Source organism: Nuphar pumila, chromosome 8, assembly GCF_984573655.1.
Source record: "Nuphar pumila chromosome 8, dmNupPumi1.hap1.1, whole genome shotgun sequence".
NCBI classification, from domain to species: domain Eukaryota; kingdom Viridiplantae; phylum Streptophyta; class Magnoliopsida; order Nymphaeales; family Nymphaeaceae; genus Nuphar; species Nuphar pumila.
Genome location: NC_143256.1, coordinates 56,545,951 through 56,563,958, shown reverse-complemented (window position 1 = coordinate 56,563,958; position 18,008 = coordinate 56,545,951).

Genomic DNA, 18,008 nt, shown 5'->3' with positions numbered 1-18,008 from the left:
TCTAAGGTTTACATGGAAATGAAGCTGACATAGAAGAATAAAGACTTAGAAAATATTAAAGCAAAGCAAAGGCATAATTCGACCAGACGGGGATGGGTCCCATCACGGTCGCCAAAACTGTGATCATCGCAAAAAATTTCCTTTCTTGTGGTTTCTCTCTCTTCCTTCTCTTTTTCCTTTTTGACCTCCATTTCTCCTTTTTGAAGGGAGAAAAATAAAAGACAGAAAAAAAAGAGAGAAGTGAAAAGAAAAGAAAGAGAAAGGAAAGGAACTCTTTTGCGGGGTCTCACTTGACCTTGATTTGAAAGTATTTAGAAAAATTACTTGCCTCCGTTTTGAAATATATTGCGGGAAAAATGAAGAGACGGGATTCGCTCGTCGGTACGAGGTTCGACCGTTTCTGGCTCCTTTACCAGGGGTAATCGAACCAAGGATCGAATTTATGCCTTTTGCTTTGTCAACATAGTATCTAAGAATCTATTCTAAATCTAGATGCACAAAGAATCATGCTTGTACAATGCAAGGATGTATGCTCTTTTTTTAAAAGATGTTTTCAAAAATTTCCAAGTATTCCGAGACAGACTTGATAATGGAGTGAAGAATCGGTTTCTGAATGGTAACATCTAACTTAGAACTTGAGATAGATCAGAGAAGTTCTAAGTCTTTGAAGTAAATCATAGTTGGAAGAATAAATCTTGATTTTGAGAAAGGATGATTTGAAGCTTTGAAAATGAAAGGAAATGAAGTTTCAAAGTCGGAAATGGGCTTTGAATTTAATCATGGATTTAGGAGAAAAAGATGAAATTTTAAAGTGATATTGAATTTGAATCTTAGAATGGATCTGAGAAAATCAAATGGTATTTAAAAATAGAAATGGATTTAGGAAGTTCAGATGAAATCTAAAAATGGAATTGGATTTGAAATCTAGAATTGGGAATGGAATTGGATCTTTAAAATAGATTTAAGATCTGAAATCTGAGATCCGACGTAGAATTGGGTTCTGGATCCTAAAATGGATTTGGATCTGAAGTCTGAGATCCAAAGTGGAATTGGATTCTGGACCCTAAGATGGATTTGGATCTGAGGTCTGAGATCCAAGATGGAAGTTGATTTCTGGATCCTAAAATGAAATTGGATCTGTAGTCTGAGATCCCAAAGTAGAATTGAGTTCTGGACCCTAAGATGGATTTGGATCTGAGGTCTGAGATCCAAGATGGAAGTTGATTTCTGGATCCTAAAATGGAATTGGATCTGTAGTTTGAGATCCGAAAGTAGAATTGAGTTCTGGACCATAAAATGGAATTGGATCTGAAGTCTCAGATCCAAAGTAGAGTTTTCACTTGGAAATCTGGATCCAAGTTGGGATTGGGATCTAACTTTGGATTTGAATTTTGAAAGTCCAAATGGGACTTTTAAAGATGGATCTGGGTTTTAGAAACCCAGATTGAATTTAAAACTTAGAAAAAGACTTGAGTTTTGAGATTCAGAATCAATCTCAAAACTTGGATTTTGAATTTGAAGATAGGAAAATAAACTTGATTTTTGAATTTGAAAACAGAAGAATAAGAAACTTCAAAGTTTAAATTGAATTTGAGATATTGAATCGAATTTGAATTGGAATTGGAATCTTGAAAAATGAACTTGGAAATTTCAAAGTTGATTTTGAGAGTTGAATTTTGAATATACAAATGAATTCCAAAGTCAAATTGGACTTTGAATTTGAAGCTTGAATTTGGAATTTAGAAAATGAATCAAGAATTTCAAAGTTAAATTGGACTTTTAATTTGATTGGAGTTTTGAATATAAAAATGAATTTGAAATTTCAAAGTCAATTTGGACTCTGAAAATGAGATAGATTTGATGAATTGAAATAGAAATTGAAGAAAGACATTCAAGATCACTTGGATTTTTGAAAAGGCATTTTGAAAATATGATGCAATTCTATCCTAAATGATGAATGAATCTAAAAGAGTTTAAAATTGGATTTGAAAAGCATATTTCATTCTTTAACTGAAAATAAGATTAATGATATAATACACTCTTGACTATGGTCATTGAATGTATTATATAATAATCACATTTAAATTCAGGTGAAGAATCAAACATATTTTGGTGCTTTTATAGAGTTTAGAATGAAATTAACTCTCAATATATCATGACTATGGCCATTGATATATGTGTTGGATTAATTTTAAACTAAACTCTGATAAAAGAGAAAAATATTTAGGAAAATATGATGATTTTTGAAAAAGGATCCGGTGTGGATCCAGTGTTATTCTATAAAAGATGAAAATCCTAAGTTTTGTTTACATCCTGACTATGGCCATTGATGTAAATCATCAACTTAGAATTAATCACCTTTTATAAAATGGTGCACGTGCCATTCGTGTTTCACCATTGTGATTTTTTTTTTTAGGAATAAGATGAAAATGATATGAACACAAATTATTTATGGTATTTATATGCTCATTCATTCTATCTAGTGCAGGAAAATATGCATTCTCATTAAGTCCTAACTTATTACAATACGTAAGATTGAAAATACAACTCCCAAGTAATGACATTTTTCACATATTCCCTGCAAAACACTTAATTAGTATGAAAATAGAAGAAAGTTGCACATGTCATATGAATATCAATGGTAGAAATGCTCATATGCCAAGATATTAATGATGGAAAATGACATATATGCCAATATGCATACATATATATATACATGCGTATGGTAATAGGTATGAGATACATCTAAACCTTGCAGCTAAACACCTAAACTTCCTAAATCTGGAATTGTAGCATTCCCTACAAAATTTTGTAAGTAGGATCAAAACATCTTCAACATATAATACATACTTTAGATCATTATGAAAAAAATAATTTCAACTCCATTAGTAAATCAGAAATCAATATTGCAACTGAAAGGGTCAGCTTTAACAATTAAGGTAATGAAGAAAGCCTTATGACAATATATGCAAAGGTGCAAGTTATTGCAACAAACAGGTGCAGTGAAGGAAGGCCATAAGTGTGAATGCAGAGGTGAGTGCAATGGGAATGTTGTGTGTGATAAAATGTTCAAATATACAAAGGGTGCACATACTGCTAAATACCAGTGCCAAAAAAAAAATGTAATGGATGATCAGTGCAGGGTAGTGATTAGTGGGATGCAGCAAGTGGCATACACCAAGCTATGCATAAGGGGTATAGCTGATGGTGAATGCTGTAAATCTCTAAGCCTTACCATTCGTCTCTTTCAGCCTTTCCAAGGAATAAATAATGATGATTTGCTCAAGTCTGGTTCATGATATGATCATGATTTCTTAAACCTGTAGTTCTGAAAATAAATTTCTGAAGAACTGACCCAAACCAAACATTTTTCGAGACTACCAGCATAGGTCATGGTTGCTCTTGGTCTATCTGTCAGACAACTTGTTTTATTGCAAGGATTTAGGCAAGTTTCTTATCTTGAGCCACCATGATCCTGATCTTTAGTAGAATCTCAAGCATATCAGGTGAGTTTGAAATCCTCAAAAGGGAGATGTCCCTTTAAGAATGACTCCATCCATCTCTCAATTGGCGACACAAGACATTAACATCTTTTCTTCTACAATCTGTAAAAACTATGTGTAATGGTCTTGCCTCTTCAACCAAAGGAGTTGAGGACTCCAAGGCATTTCTAATATGCTTCAAGTAGACTTTAAGCCTTCCAATATGAACTCATGTCTCCAAAACAGCATCCAATAGCTTGTTGACCGCAACATCTAATACTGTTCGGCCATTTGAACTAGTCGTCATGGGATGATTGTGTATAGTGGAGTGTTGTGCGCAGTGAGATGAAATCAGGTGAAAACAACCATTGTTGTTCCTAATTCAATATACAACTGCTGATACTACTGCTAAATGTAAACGCTATGCACAACTATAAAGCATTGACTGATAATTCTTGCTGATAAAGGGTACTTCCAAGACCATACTGATGAAGACATTACTCTGGAACAAAAGAAATAATGATTACAGATTCAACAAACCAAATTTAGGGCACAACTACTGAATGTCGTATCCAGTTCTTGTTTAGAAACCTCTAAGTATGCCTACCAGGAGGACAGGAAGATTTGCTCAGAGCTGGAAGCTAATTACAAGCACATTGCCAAAGCTGAACAAGACTGCCGACTTGATGCCATCATTGACAGGAACACTCATGTCGAACTATCAACCAGGCAACCAGCAAATGCATATAGTCCTAGAAAGCATCAAAATGGCCCTGACTGGGGGATTCAAAAGACCCTCATTCATGATCATCAAATCACGTAATTATCGGCTGCAACATATAACTCTGTATCTCAGCAAGACATAAGAAGATGTGAGACAAAAACAGGGTATAGCCCAAGCTGTACCAAATCAAAGCACAAGTCTCACAAATGATTGCCAATAGTATAAAGAAGTGGAGTTGATAAGGTGGTAGATTGAAGAAATGAGCATCACTTATACACTCAGTTACTATATAGTGACTTCCAGACCTCTGATCTAATTCGCTTTTTGTCTCAGTTATGGTGATTACCATATTTCTGTTATGGTGGTACCGATCCAAATGTCCAAAACCTCTGAATGCAGCTATAAATCCCCCCAAGGAACCAACACAGAGTTAACCTCTTTAAACTAGGCACAACCATTGTCTCAACATCAAATTCTTATCTGCTAGTACATGCCTCTAAAATATTTGTTGTTTTAGTCTATATTTGCTATAAATGACTGATGCCAAGTGAATTCCCATGAACATGTGCATGATATGAAGAAAAAAAATGAACAAACATGGATAAAAATGGCAGAAAATCATAAAACTAACAGTGAACATGAGACAAAATGGATATTGCAGATGTATACAGTTCAAACAAGATAGGCTTCTCTAAACAAAATATGAAACAATAGATCTCGATAAACACAAGGGTAAGATGGGATTACCTGAACAAGATGTGATGTGGATATCCTCTCCTTTTCATTGCATAACCTGTAAAATTCAATTCAAAATTCCCCACCTTCCAGAAGATCTTAGATAAAGAATTGGCTAAACCCAGCTGAAATTTACCAATAGTATTAACAGGATAACATCCAACAAAATGACTTAAAAGAATTCATAGTAGAAGATAACTTGAGATGACCAACTGTGGGAGAATGCCACCTACGTACTGCTTTCTTCTTCTTCTTCTTTTTTTTTCACCCATCACAGAAGTGCATACCAGTCAATGGATTCTTCCCCTTACAACAAGAAATTAATATAAACTATTGCAAAAAGAATGTAACGTACGTAAATACTGGCATCATAAGATTTCAAGCAAATCAACCCACATCAAATGGCAAATGGCAAATTAAAAAAAAAAATTTATTTCTAGAGTTCATTCATTACGGAAAGAGCCATTTTATATATTTAATTGATTCATCATTCTTGAAATAATAAGAGATGTGGGTGGGACATGCTGTGTAGATTTATAAAGTTGCAGAATATAAACACTGTAATGCTAAACCAATGAACTGCAGATATACTTCTGAATGTAGATGTAGTAGCGAAGCAATGATTGAAATGGTGACTGCGCTGGATAGACATAAGATGATATATAATACTAAACAAGAAATAGAGATACAAACCCAACATAATGAAATGTAATGAGGATGGGAATGTACAAGGATGGGATAGTGATTGATATCGTGTTATGAGACCCCAACAGTTTGGTTACACAGGCCGGGTACTATTACAAGCATATCCATATGAATGGGTTGATGCATATCGATCTGATGCAAACGGTACACTGAAGTTGCATGCATGGTTTAGATAATGAAATGTTGAACCCCCATACATCCAAAACGTAATGAATAACAAAATAAACATAAACAGATGAGATAAAACAATGATTAATGAAACGAAAATACAAAATATGGATCAAATCAGTCATATTGATTGGAAATCATATACAGAGTTTGAATCCAAATGTTGAAATGCTAAGATAAAGAAAAAAAAAATAGAAAGAGAAGAAAGAAGAAAGAAAGAAGAAAGAAAAAAAGAAAAAAAATAAATAGAATGAAATAAAATAAAAAGCATAGATGAACATGCTACATAGGAGACATAGATGCAGAGGTAAATTGCAATTTATGTAAAAACATACAAAAGAAATTCAAGAGATTCAGAAGGGAATTTGCAAAGAAGATAAAACGGATGTCGGAATGTAAATATTCCGTTGATGTTGCACGACATATGCAGATCGACATTTACTTATAGGCAAACCGATGCTATAGTGGGAGAAGAAAAATATAAGAAGGGAAAACAACAATAAAAGGGATAAGAGAGGGGGTCTTTACCGTGGCTGATGCTTCGGAATTGAGACTCCTTCCATTGATGGGGGAAGCCAGCAAGAAGAAATAATGAGAAGAGGACAGGAGAAGAAGGAGGAAGAAGGGGGTGAGAAAAGCATGCGGTTGAGAATCTGATGCTGCAGAGGTTCTTCAGCCAATGCCCATGAGAATCAGAGGGAGAAAAATAAAGGAAAAGGGGAAGGAGAAGATCGAATGTGAAGAAAGGGGATGCGGGGGTGAAGAGGCGGTCCGGTTTAGGGTTTCTTGAGTCCTTTTTTAAGGAGGAACAGGGAAGGTTCGGGAGAAAATTCATTGGGGATCAAGGGTAGAGGGTGAAGAGGGTTCGGAGATGGGGGGAGATCGGGTGGTTAATGGAGGCTGAGATGAAGAGAAGGAGAGCGATGGAGAGGTTTTTGGCGAGAGAGAGGAGGAGCCTCCGATCGACAGCGAGAGAGAGGGCTTTTGAAACCCTAAAGATTTTTTTTTTTTTAAAGGGTTTTTACAAAAAGGTGGTTCCCTGTAAAAAAAGTTTTTAAAACGGTGGTCTTTTCTAAAAACGGTTTTTGCCAAAGAATGGTTTCAAAAGGAGGTTTTTCAAAACTAATTTTTTTGTTTCTTTTCTATTTGTATTTTCCATTTTTTTGTATTTTTGAAATAAAAATCTAAGATTTTATGAGAAAACTAAATTTTTTTTGTATTTTTCTGAGAAATATTTACAAAAGTATTTTTCTGAGAATTTCGAACCATTTCGGCAAAATTTCTTCAGAACAATGGGTTTGGACCCAGGTTTTAAGAAAATGTTCAAGTTTTAAAACTCGAATTGAGAAATACAATTCGATGGATCCAAACGGATACCGGACGAACTGTCTGAGCTTTTCAAAATGTTAATTTGGAAATTTCGAGAATTTGATTTTAAATATTGAACAATGAAGCTCAGATTTGGATCTTTTATCTGGATCCGGATCCGAAATTGAGTCAGATATACAAAATAAATTTAATTTCTGGAAACTTGAGAAATAAAATGGGATTTATATTTAAAAGTGACTCAATTACCCAAAAAAATGAAATCAGGGGCAAAAACGGAATATTTGAAAGATTTTGAAAAATTTGGGGTGTTCAGAGGGACAAAACTCAAGTTCAGTACGACTTTCCATCTCCAGACTGACGAACAATCAGAACGAACCATACAGACTCTTGAAGACATGCTAAGAGCCTGTATGCTTGAATGGAAAGGTGATTGGGATTCCCATCTAGCATTGGCTGAATTTGCTTATAATAATAGCCACTGTAAGCCCCACTGTTTTTCTGAAGAATTGTAAATGAGAGATACTTCATTATTAGAAATTTCTTGTTCCAGCACGAGCAATACTCGTAAATTTAGCAATTATCGCTTTCTGAGATTCTGACTCACGTAGATTTGCTCTACGAGGCGATTGGGGGCAAACCACGATGGATCCAACCTCAATATTTGTAGATTATATGTATATTGTGTTCGCATGAGTTCGCCCCGGATTTGGGGTTTAAACAAGAGCAATATCTCGTTATTCCATGGATTTTGGCGAGACAGGGGTATATCGATAATTATGAGTTATACCGAGGCCCAATTTCGCCGTAATTGATAAGTTAAATATACTTTATGAAAGCTTAAACCTTAATTTACAAAGTGTAATTTAAAATCTTGATTTTTAAATTAGTTTAGATTAGTTCTTTTAATACTTACTATATTGAGATTTTACAAAAGGAAAGAATGAGGTAAATTGCAAAATCCTCAAAACCTAGTATAGGGTTTTTGAAAACTTTTTTCAAGGGGTAGGTTTGTGAATTTAGAAGAGTTTGGCATGGGCTCCACTTTAGCCCATGTCTCCTTTTTAAGACTTATGAAAAGGAGTATTTAGAAAAAACCACTTTTCAAAATGGAGATTTTGAAAAGTTGGAAAATTTTCAAATGGAGGCCTTAAAAAGGTATTTTCAAAAGTGAGTGGGCTCAGCCCACGTTTTGGGGAATAGGCTGGGCGCCCCTTAGGGGGTAGCCCTTACCCCTTTTCAAAAAAAAAAAAGGAATGGGAGGGGCGATTTCTTTTGGGTTGACCTTGACCATGAGGGGTCAAGGCCAACCACTCCCCTTTGATTAAGGGGAGTGGTTGGAAGGTACCAAGTACCTTACACCCCCCCCCCCCCCATGGGGCATAGGTGACTAGGGTGGGGCGTGGGAGGGGGAGACCACCCATCTCCCCTCCTTCACTCCCCACCACTCATCTTTTCCCCCCCCTTTTTAAGCAAGGGAAGGGAAGAGAGAGAGGGTCGACACCCTCTCTCTCCTTCCACACTTCTCCTTCTTCCTCTTCTATACTCCCTCCTCCCCCCTTGGTGCTGCTGCACAGTTGGGCCAACCTAGCAAGGTGAGTCCCTCCCTCTTTGTCATTTTTAAGCTTTTTGTTTCAAATTTTTTTTTCTTAAGTGTGTGTGTGTGTGCTTGTTTTCGTGGTGATGTTAGAACGCCCCCCCCCCCCCCCCACCTTGGGGGCTGGTACTGGGCAGGGTCCATGGTTGGGACTTTGCACGCCCAGCCCAGGCCGTTTGGTGGCCTGGCTGAGCCCACGAGTGGTGGGCTGGGCCGTTGCAGGCCTTGGGAAGGGTCCCGGACTGACCCGAGTGGGTCAATCCGGCTCTGCCTTTTGTTGGATGGGCTGGCTGCAGCTGGTGCTGCAGCCCACTGTGAGTTTGAGTGGTCTGGGCCACACTGGACCCAGACCTACCCGGGGTGAGCCCACCATGGGTGAGCCACCAGGGGTTCACCCCCCACCCCCCCCCTTTTTTTTTCCATGGTTAGCCCAAGCGCACCCCCCGGGGGTCTGGGTTTGGGGTTTGACGGGCAGGGTCAAGGGCTACAGCCCTGGCTCGAGCCACCACTTGGCTCGAACCAGGGGCCTGTATGGGCCCCTTTCTTTGTGGTTTGCCCGGGCCAAGGCCCTTTGGCAAGCTGGTGGCCTGGTGCGCATGGCATCCGGGCCAACTCCTTGGCGCAGCCACTGAGTGGGTGCGCCAGGTGGGTGCGGCCTGGCTCAGCCCATGGTTGGGCTGAGCCAGATGCTACAGACTTGGAGTCTGTAGCAGGCAACCCCCCCCCCCCTCCCCCTTGGCCTGTTGGCTGCTAAGCAGCCGGGTGCTTAGAAAACCCGGGGCTTGGTGCTGGGCGCACCACTTAGTGGTGCGCTGGAACCTTTGTGGGCCTGGTCTGGACCCACGGCTGGGTCAGACCAGGCGTAGCCTACCCCCAACAACCTCTGTTGCTGGGGTAATGGAGCTGGGTCTGGACCCCCCTGTGGTCCAGACCATCGCCTTGGTGTGGCGCCACCTAATTCGGGTGGGAGCCCCACCATCTCCCCTTTTTCGCCCTTGTGGGCTGGCATGCACCCACTGGGTGTTCTGGTGTGGACCCACCCGTGGGTCAGACCAGGGGTGCTCGTGGGACACCTCAACTGGTGCCCCTACCCCTAGTGGTCGGCTGGGCTTGGACCAACAGGGTCCAGGCCTGAGCCTTGGGCTTGAACCACCCAGCCGGGTGGTTGGGTTAGCCGCTCCCCTTTGGGTGTGGGCTAAGGCCCAACACCATGGTCTGAACCCATGGTTGGGTTACGGCCACAGGGTTTAGGGACCCAACTGGGTCTGGTCAGGTGCTGACAAGACCCCGTTTGGGGCCTTGTTTTGTTTTGGTGGGCCCCGGGCTAGGCCTAGCACCCTTAAAGGCGCTCTAGGCATAGCCGGGTGCGGGCACACCCGGGTTGGCGCGAGTGAGCTGAGGCCAGTAAGGCTGTCAGCCCCACTTGGCCAGTGGTTAGGCAGGGACCAAGGGTGGTAGGGCTCCCATAGCCTGGCCTCTTGTCCAGCCCCCTTCGGGTTTTTGGTTCCCCGATGGCGCCACAGCGGCACCGGGTGCTAAGGCACCCGGTAACCTTGTCCCCTTGTTGGGCAGCCCCTTGGAGTGCTCTAACCCGGGGTCTGAACCCCCCCTTATGGGTAGCACCAAGGTTGGCACGACCCCATGGAGTTCCACGGGAACTCTTCTGTGACAACGGTCGCCTTTTTATTCCGTTAGGGATTGTCAAGCCTTATAGGCGGTATGTGTCTCTGGCAAACAACCTATGTTGCGGTTGGAGGCTTCCGTTGCTCGTACCCCGCAACCCCGTAAGGGAGGCAGTGCGGACGGGGTTCAAGCAGTGTTGCGACGCATACACGCATAGGGATGTCCGGTTCTATGGACCTTTAGGGTTTCGGTCACATTCGTGCCCAGACGTGCGGACCGCACATTTGGATATGCCAATGTTGTAACGCCCCAGAATTTCTACTCGGAAAATCCTTTGGATTTTTAGGAATTTTTTTTTTTTTTGAAAACCAGAGAGCACAAGTGCGGAAAAACTGAAAGGGAAAGACAAGTGGAAACTCTGGGCGAGCTACAGAGAACAACAATAGTAAGGAAACAACTTTCATTAAATACATTTACAAGTTGTACAAATCATTTTTCCTTATACAAAACCAAACTACCAAGATCTAGCAAGTATCAGAAGTGTAGGTTCAGAGTCCGCTGCAGCACATCGAGCTTTATCGCACGCCTAAGCAACCTATATCCCCATAACACGGGGTCAGTACTCTTTCGAGATGGTGAGACAAACCAAACTCAAAATACTAAAGTGTGGAAAACGAAGCAGAGCTATACATGACAATACATAGCATGCTTATTTACAATAATTGAGCAGTTACAGCATGAGCAAGAATACAGAACTATAAGTGGAAGTAACTACCAGGAATTCATGAGCAGTAACTACGCTAATTCATCTCATAATCCATATCAACTGGTAAGGTATGCATCAAGGAACATCATAATCAAATGTGCTGTGAAACGGTGTCAGGTAAGTTCAAGAGACAAGTACAAGGCAACTGAAAGATAACAAGCTGTAGTAATCGTAACAAGTGCTGGAAAAGAACAAGCAACTAGAGCAGCCGTACAACAAGTAGCTAAACATTAAATCTGAATGGTAACGAATACTAAGCAGCAAGCAACTATAGTAATAGCTGAAATAACTGTGAGGCAACCACTCACAGCAGTAACAAACTGTACCAAGTACTGAACAACAAGGCAACCAAGGTAACAACTGAACAAGAAGGGCAACTAAAGCACAGACTACAGAACAAGTAAAGTACAACTATAGTAAGTCAGCTGATTGGTTAGTCTTTAAGTTCTTCTGTTTACTCCTTCGGGTACGCGAAGGAACCTCGCATTCTGTTAGACATGCACCCGGCGTCTGTTATTCAATTCTAGTGTGGTAACCGGGGAAGCTACAGACCGAGTCAACCTCATGTGAGCAGCACACGACTAGGAGAAATACTCGCATAGGCAAGGATTGCAATCCATACTACTGCAGTAGTGAGGTCCTAAAAAGGTAACCTCGACCTCCCTGACTCTGAGGGACTGGAGGCCAAAGGGCGCTACGGCTCCTGTCAAAACACGTGTCGTAGTAACGACAAGTCACTCAGGGCTGTACCATCCACCCTCTCCCAAGGTGAACCATTTTGTGAATGGGGCGAAGCAGGTTTATCTTTCTTAGGCTCATGTTCATCCATACCTCACAATGAGGAATTTGCCTCGTGGTCCCCGCGGGGTACACAAAACGAGGACTTGGCCTGCCCATCCACGTGCTCAGCCTCACGCGGCCAACGGAGCACACTGCTCGTGAAAGCAGTCATAACACCATATTATTCATTTATGTTTTAGGGTATATCACACAAGAGTCCACACAACAAGGCCCACTGCCCAAAGACTCCAGCTGAGCCCATATCAAGTCATATAAGTATTCATACCCTATGGTGTTATATTTTCATTTCATAAAGTAAGGGCACGTGGTGCGCTTACCAAAGCCTCAAGCAATGTACCTCCTCAGGGTACGTTCTACTCAATAACTGTGTCAGGATGTGCCAAGTGCAAAGTGTAAGAATACCACAAGTTCTATCTTTTGCACAAATATAACCACAAAGGCATTGCATATATCATTTCTGAGAGACAATTAAGTGTACAAGCAAACACACATTCATATGCATATGGTATTTCATCAATATTCTATTGCGTAAAGCATTGTCTCTAAAACATTACAATGGCACTCGCATATCCACAAACAAGGCAAAACAACATGAGTGAGTACTGAACAATCAAGTGTGAACAAGTATCATACTTCAATGAAATAGTAAGAACTACGCGAGTAAACCTCAGGTGCAAGTAGTCGCGCATGTGCTGACTGCAACAAGTGCACATCAAGCTAATGCAACATTGCAGAACAACTTGCTTCGCGATGAGATAGTTAGAAACATTTGGCCATGGCAAGGCAACTCTCGAGCAGATTGAGGGGTGTGCACAAGCATACAAAACATGTATTCTTAATGTAAGCGAGCTCATCTCGCAAAGTGGGTCTACAACTAGAAAATGACTTGCTAAGGAATTCTATGACATGGATACATAGAGTATTGTCGTACAAATACTTAAATCTCGTAAATCCCATAACTACACAACGAGGGACAAGTACCTCGAAAGGTGTGCAATAGCCAAGTGTCAAGAACACCTAGGAGAAGACACATTGTTCGAATCATCGAACCAAAGCATTCGGATGATCTAGTCTCACACGGTTTACACTGAATCACATCGTACACAAGCGTTCACATGCTTTACATATGACAAACCACACATAACGGAGAGGGCTAACTCCGATGCATTTAGCATAACATGGCATGTGTAACAAAATACATATTTAACTACTTATTATTGCTATCAAGGCGGCAAAAGAGACAGTGGTTATGAAAGGGTAAGGTGGCAACTTAGTCATGCAAAAATGGAAAGCACGGCTAGACAACTAGCTATCTCATGCAAAGGGCTACGAAACTACAAGGACGAAGCCTGAACACTTGCTGCACCGAAACCGCAGCAGCAACAACCCAATCTGGTTGTAACAAGGCCAAACTCTTGCCGAACACCCGTAGCACTATCCAACTAGAATGCAGTCAAAGTGCTGCGACGACACGACTCGGGAAACGAAGATTCCAAAATACCATAAAGGTAATACTACTACGCGGTCCGCTGGTCTAGACAACAGTACAGACCTAGGTAGCAGGTTCATCGGAACCTATCTCGCAGACACTACTACAGCCCTATAGGCTGCAGTCCGGAGATCTCTATGGAAACGAGACTAAAGGGAGGCAAATCCAACAACTATGTTGGAACCATTCCCAAAGAGGTCGGCAACCTTACAAACCACACTGATGTAAAATACACTAAGCGCACACAGGCATGCCCGGTTTGGGCTGTGCTGCGGCAACACCCGCAACGAGGAGGTAACACCCCCATAAGGGTTCAACTGAAGAAGAGGATGGAGACAAACATCAAACTGTACTGTCCCATATCCCGTACACTACTGGGACCGAATCCCTTGGGCCAGGTAGGTTTGGCCCAGAAAGAGTCACCACTGACGGTCACGACAACAAGGGGAGGTATGCATCACAGAACATAAAGTTATTGATGTACTTTCGTGAGTTGTATACAGATACACATGGACACGTATGTGCACCATGTCACAAATGCGAGAACTAGTCAATCGACAATGCCAACCATTGCATGCTATGATGAGACAGTTAGAAGCATCTGTCACGGTAAAGCGTGACTCAGAAGCTGTGCCGAGGTTCATAAACCATGCATTGCAACTACAAGCGAGCTCATTTCGCTAGGTGGGGCCATTGCCCACAACAGGACTCGCCAAGGAGTTCTATCAGTCGCATAAGTCTCATGAGACCGCGACTATAAATAAGAGTGCCTCAAGAATCCCTACGTACTTAGGAAAAATGCATGTAATTGCCACTATGATAGTACATTAGAATATTACCCAGGCGAACAAGCGATAGCATACGTTAGAGCAAAGCTTACGTGCTCCAGGGTGTACAACTACATTATGTGACATCATCAAAATACATTTAAATCATTGAGTTAAGAAGTGCCAGGGTGTTGAATATATATATATATAACAAGGGTGGTGCCATACTTGAATAATTCATTCAACAGAAGACCTACATTCTCAATTCCGCAACCCCCTTATTATAACAAGGCATTAAACAAGACATCGTTTGCGAGCACTTCCCGCACTATGCAAAGACGACCACACCCACAACGATGGTGAAACAATACTACAACAATTAATGGTTTTCACCATCCATTACATATACATAACTACGCATGCCTACCTATATCCAGGAAACTTGCAATGAATAACGACCACTCACACACATCACACGAGTTGTGATTAATCCACGTACTTATGGACTCATTGGGATATTGGATCTCGCACCAACACGCTTGCAGCCCCTTTGGCTGCAGCTCGGGGGTTCTCTATCAAGGCTTAAAAGTACGGCGGTAAGATGGAAAAAAAAATGCCTATAATGTAGCTGCTGTGACCACCGGCCGCCCGCTGCCATATGGCACTAAGCACACACACGCCGGCTCGATTCGGGCAAGGCTGTAGAACCAAGAGGAGGACTGTGTATCATGCTATCACAAGGTGCCTAAATGACCAATGGCAAGGCCGAAACAAGAAGGACCCAGTGTGCCGGGTTCGGGAAGAGAGTCCACACACGTGTGCTTACCAGCTGTAGTCACAAAAGGGACAAGCCCTGGTCTGGACCGACTGGTCCAGACCCACATGCGGGCTGTTCTAAATAGGTGCAGGGTCTGGACCAATGTCCAGACCCAACTGTGGCTCAGCTGCCAACAGAGAAGAGGTGCTGGCACACGGCCTACCCAGCCGTAGGACCAAAAATTGTTGCAGCCAAGCTGCAGCAACCCCAAGCGGCACCAACACTATGCTGGGCTCAAGGACGTGAAGCCGTTAACCGAAACCTAGTTCGGTTAGGGTCCTCTAACAGATCTGGACCATAACCGGTCCAGACCATGCTAGGCTCACCGAACAGCCCAGCCACCCGAGAAGGGGTGCTGGCACAAGCTGCGTCATGACGAAAAAAAATGGAGGTAGAGTAGGAGACATCCCATCGACAAACACGGGGCAGGCCTATGACAGGTCTGGACCGGTCGGTCCAGACCATGTCAGGCCAGGCCAAGGCTACACCCTTTCAGTCGATCAAGTATTCGGCTATGGGTCGGTTCAGACCTCTAAGAGAGAGGCAAACCGCACAGACATAGGGAACATGTCTAGGGTCAACCACTACTAGACATGTCCAGCAGTCTGGACCAGTCCAGCTGAAACAAAACGATAAAAAGAAAGGCCGAAAGTTTAAGGCGCCCATGTCCAACGAAACCGGAAACTAAAATTTGGAGCTGGGGAAAACCGATGGCGCGCCCCATTATGGCTCGACCCGTCCAACCTAGGCTAACAGCAACCCCACCCAACGATGTTGGTTCAAAGGGGGTTGGCTGCACGGTTTGGGGCTGGTCCAAGGCGTCCTAGCCAACCAATCAGGAGTAGAAAACCCATATCATTAGACAATAGCGTGGAAACATGGCTGCCATGCTTTAATCAACAAAGGAAAAGAGTGCAGCAACCAAAGAAAACGTAGAAAAATAATGAACAACATCCAAACGTTGCTGCCACTATCTTAATGGAGGAAAACACTTCACAAGGGCATGCTCATCTAACTAGCAAGTATGAAATAAAGGCAAGCAATGACTTATGATAATTTCAAGAGCATGAGTACATTTACTCGTCCTAAATCCACAACCAAATAGGAAAAATGGAAACTCACGAAATGGTATCACATTTATAACCTAATCCACAACATCTCCACGCATTTCATAGAATGCGCAACATGGGGTTTGGTTTCATGTCATGCGTGGGAAAGAAAGAATGTATAGTTCATTTAATCAAGACAAGAAAATCGTGTAAATGGAAAGAGGTTGGAAACCTCACTAGAAAGGGATGCAAGCTTGCTCAACCCGAACGACAAGCGTGGTACCAAACCCGAAATGTTCTTAAGCAAAGACCCAAAATGTTTTCTAATAAGGAAAAATCCAAACGATTTCAAATGGTAACTCACTACCACATTTCACAATAACCAAAACAAATGCATTGTATACATGCTCAACAAACCACAATTCTAAGGTAAAGACATGTAATAGCAGCTCGTGAAACATGTATGAACATGTAAAGGTTTGTTCAAATCCAAAACCCACATGGGTAGAAGAAAGGAAACCCACGATTTTCACAACACTTGGAAGAGATGGAAAGTCTCACCTTCGAGGCTTTAGGGCAACAATGGAGAAGAACGAGATGGTGTACACGGTTGGAGTTGCAGCAATGTTCACTCTACACTCACTCACGTTGGAGAAGAAAAGGGGAGGAGGAGAGAGATGCTCCTCAAGAAAATCGTCTATAGCATACCTCTTTCTCTCTCTTCACAACATTAAATAGTTAGGGTTAAGGCATTGGACGGATGGGATTAACCCAGCTAGGATGAAGGGCTGGGGTGCTCCACGCCCCCCTCCTAGGAGTCTACGCCCAATGCATGTAGGTCTTTTGAAATCATTCCAAATTCTTTCAAAAATGCCACTTTGAAAAACCATTAAAACTTGAAAGAATTACATGGGCTGCCCTAAGGCTCAGCCAATGGGTTTCTAGCATTTGAAATCCTTCAAAAAAGTTGCAGAAATGCCATGGGGTGCCAGCCCCATGCTCTCTCTTTGAAAGGTGCGCCCCTCATAATGCTTCATTATGAGCCTTTTTGAAAAAAAACAATGGCCAATAGTGGCTTACTTTTCAAATGCCATGCAAAATGTTACAAAAGTACCACCCAGCTGGTCAAACCTTGACCATCTGGTCACCCAAGACTAAGGATGTCTACTAGAGAGGACGCCCAATGGATTTGGGTCCTCATCTAGTTGATCCGCTCCAAATCCAAAAATTGCCACTTGTTATATTTCAAAACTACGCTTAATTAATACACTAAAATATTAATTAAATTCAAATAAATCATTTAGTTCTCTAAATAACCTCAATTAATACGAAATGGTCAAGGCCTTTCGATAAAATTGCCTCTCTCTTGCGAGAATTAAGCGTATTATGATTTCGGGTCTAACACTCGTAATTCGCATGCACTGACGAGGTTTTTACGTCGTATAAGTCCGGAATTCGGGGACAAACTATAAAAACATATTATAAATTAGACCTTAAATTCTCAAAGATTAATTCATCCAGAATTAGGCACTTCTTACTTACATAGTGATTTTTACACGATTTTCGGGTCACGCGTATAAAGCAGAAATACAAGGCACAACCAAAATTTACTTAATTATGCAATATGACCTCGTAATTATACAAAGCACACATATCAACACTAAGTACGCAGTAAACTCCTCAAAAATATTCGCGGACCTTACAAATGTTATTCCCATTAGCATGGGATTATATTGAATTCTATTCTATCCCCTGACACTTGTGAGTGTGGTTCTCGCGAGGATCCCTGGGGATGGCTCCGCTACACGAGATTCTATCGTGTTATGATTATTGTACACGTTTTTGGACGAATTTTCACTTATGCGAGTTGTCCTGTTTCGTGAGAGCAAGTTGGCACGTCCGGACACGTACATCACTAGCTCACTTTTCGAGCATTTCCGTGTTTGGACCCCCTTTCGT